The following is a 2,555-nucleotide window of genomic DNA, read 5'->3' on the forward strand; positions in this document are numbered from 1 at the left end:
GTGCAAGAAAAGGTTTTTTTTTTTTTTTTTTTTTTTTAAACAGCTATGCCTAAATTGTACTATGGGTGGGTCTGGAATTGCTTCTTTATACTCTTTTAGGCCAGCATACAGAACTGATACACTCCCAAGATTTGTGCAGTGCAAGAAGTCAGACTACTTCATTACAATGGTCCTTTCTGACCTTAGAAGTCTGTATCTCTGGGGTGGGCAATTATTTGGGCCTGTGAACCACGTAGGGAGTTTTTATGAGCGGTTGCAGGCTGGGTCATCCCACAACATTCACCAAAACTCCCTGTGCAGGATGGGGCTGTGGGTGGGTGGTGAATGGGGTAGACCACCGGGGAGGCCGGGATCATGGAGTAGTCACAGGGTTGTGATAGTGCAGGGCCAGGGCCCATGGCAGAGCTGCAATCCACTACCCGCACACCCCTGTGATGGGTGCAGGTTGCACAGGCGGGGGTGGGCAGGGAACAGATCGTGACTCTGCCATGGGCTCCAGCCTCGCGCTGTCATTGTCCCAAGATCCTGGCCCCAGATGCAGCTCCCCACCTGTCTAGCCCTGGACCCTGATGGTGCACCTCTCAGCCAGTCACCATGGAGACCCTGAATCAGGGGGCAGGGCCAGGGCCAAGGCCCTAGTTCTGCAGGCAGGGATATGCAGGGCTGGGGGCCTGGGGCAGAGCCAGGGGTAGGAGGCTGGGTGCTAGGTCATGGGAGCAGGCCGTGCATGCAGAAGTTGCCCCGGGTGGTGTGGTCTGCAGCTGCCCATGCACCGCTTTGCAAAGGGTAGAGGCCTGCCTGCCCCGGTGCTGCCCTCCCACTGACCTGGCCCTGGCCAGCCTTCACAGCTTAATGGCAGGGCTGCTCCTGCTACTGCTCATCTCCCTGGCCTGCAGCAGCTCCCCCTCTTCCTGCTGCCCCACTCCAAGATGGGAGAAAGCTACAGCCAGGCAGCTCCTGCCCCAGTGCATAAGGCTTCAGCTCCCAGCCACCTTCCATCCACTTGGCTGCCAGCAGCTGGTTGCTCATCAAGCCAGACGGGCGGAGCGGGTGGAAGGCAGCCAGAGCCCCATGCACGGAGGCAGGAGCTGCCTAGCTGCAGCTACCCACTCAGTCAGAGTTGGGGCAGAAGCAGGGGCAGGAGGAGGAGCCAATACTGGAGGCAAGGGGAGGTGGGGAGCATGGGGAGAAGTCCTCCCAGGCACAGTGCTGGCTGCCTGGGGCTGGGTGGGGCTTGGCCCCGAGTCCAGCCATGGGCCAGATCCAGTCAATTGGTGGCCTGTGAGCCACATTTTGCCCACCCCTGCTCTATACTCTGGTAGTACATGTATTAAATCCTAGGGAGGATGCCCATTCATTTCTCACCTACAAAGAAAGCAGTGGGCTCTCTCATTAATAACACACCACTGCAGAACAGGGCACTAGTTAAAACAAGCCAGGTATAACGCTTTCCACGACAAGCCTTAGGACAGCACAAGTCAACGTTTTTGGTAGCCACAAAACAGCTCCCTCACCTTCCCGGGGTGCCACTTCTATCCCCTTCCCTGCTGCTCTACTTTCTGCTCCCGGCCCTTATCCGCAATCCGGCTTTCTGCTCCCCGCCCGACCTGCCGCTGCGGCTGCACTGCCTGTCCCTCCTGGGGCCGCGTGCGAACAAGGGCGACGGTTGCGGCCTGAGGAGGACGAGTGAGCAGGTGGCCCCGGGGCCGGTGGCACAAGGCGAGCTCGGCAGGGCCGCTCCGGCCCGGGGGCCGCAGAGAAGCGGGGAGAGGCCGCAGGGCCACCTGGGGGGAGAGGGGAGGAGGGCAGCAGCACAGGGCGGGGTGGACGGGCCGGAGTCACTGCCACGCCCCAAGGATGCAGCTCTTCCAGCCCCGCCGCAGCCGCGCTCGCCCAGCAGCCTCCCCCAGCGGCAACACTCACCTACCGGCAGCCGCGGGCCGGCGGCTGTGACCCGAGAGCGGCCCCGCCCCGCCCAGGGGCGGAGCCTACGCACCACAGACAGTTGTGGCAAGAACGCCGCCAGACCATAGAGAGCGGAGGGTCGGGCAGAGCGGCGGCGGCGAGCGGGTTGGGCGGGGTCTCACGCGCGGGGCAGCAGCTCGCTGGGGCAGGGTGGGACCGGACCGGGCCAGACCTTTCCCGGCGGAGGGGTGGGGGCTGCAGTCACCCCGAGGCTCGGTGTATTGCCAGGACCCCTCCCAGTATCGCCGCGCCCCCAGCGTGGAACGGCCCCGGCCCGCACAGATCGTGGCCTCGCGCCCCCACGAGCTTCCCCTCCCCGCGGCCCCGCCCCGGCTGTGCAGGGCCCGGCGGGCGGCGTGGGGGGTCCCGGGGGCTCCGTTCCCTCCGGCCCGGGCGGTGCCGGGGTTGCCATAAGCCTGGGTCTCCCGGACATGCCCGGTTCTTGGCCCCTGTGCTACGTCCGGGTGTGTTTTTTAAATCCAGGCAAAGGTCCAGGATTCCCGTTTTGGCCAAGGACGCTGCCGCTCGGCGGAACTACCGTTCCCAGGACACCCCGTGCGGCCCGAGCTCGATGGTGCTTTGCTCGGCGG

At 63.7% G+C, this 2,555-nt stretch overlaps 1 protein-coding gene across 2 annotated transcripts in view; it reads right to left on the minus strand.

The window, feature by feature from the left end:
• The window catches only part of TMLHE (trimethyllysine hydroxylase, epsilon), a 47,180-nt gene extending 45,164 nt beyond the window's left edge, over window positions 1–2,016 (minus strand). Inside the window, exon 1 of one of the 2 annotated variants that reach the window (XM_019521430.1) lies at window positions 1,924–2,016. The gene's annotated coding sequence lies outside the window, so the exon portion shown is untranslated. The remainder of the gene's footprint in view (window positions 1–1,923) is intronic. The other variant, XM_019521431.1, reaches the window with a different exon arrangement.
• Window positions 2,017–2,555: the final 539 nt, after the last annotated feature.

Source organism: Gavialis gangeticus, unplaced genomic scaffold (assembly GCF_001723915.1).
Source record: "Gavialis gangeticus isolate Ggan-Ray unplaced genomic scaffold, GavGan_comp1, whole genome shotgun sequence".
NCBI classification, from domain to species: domain Eukaryota; kingdom Metazoa; phylum Chordata; order Crocodylia; family Gavialidae; genus Gavialis; species Gavialis gangeticus.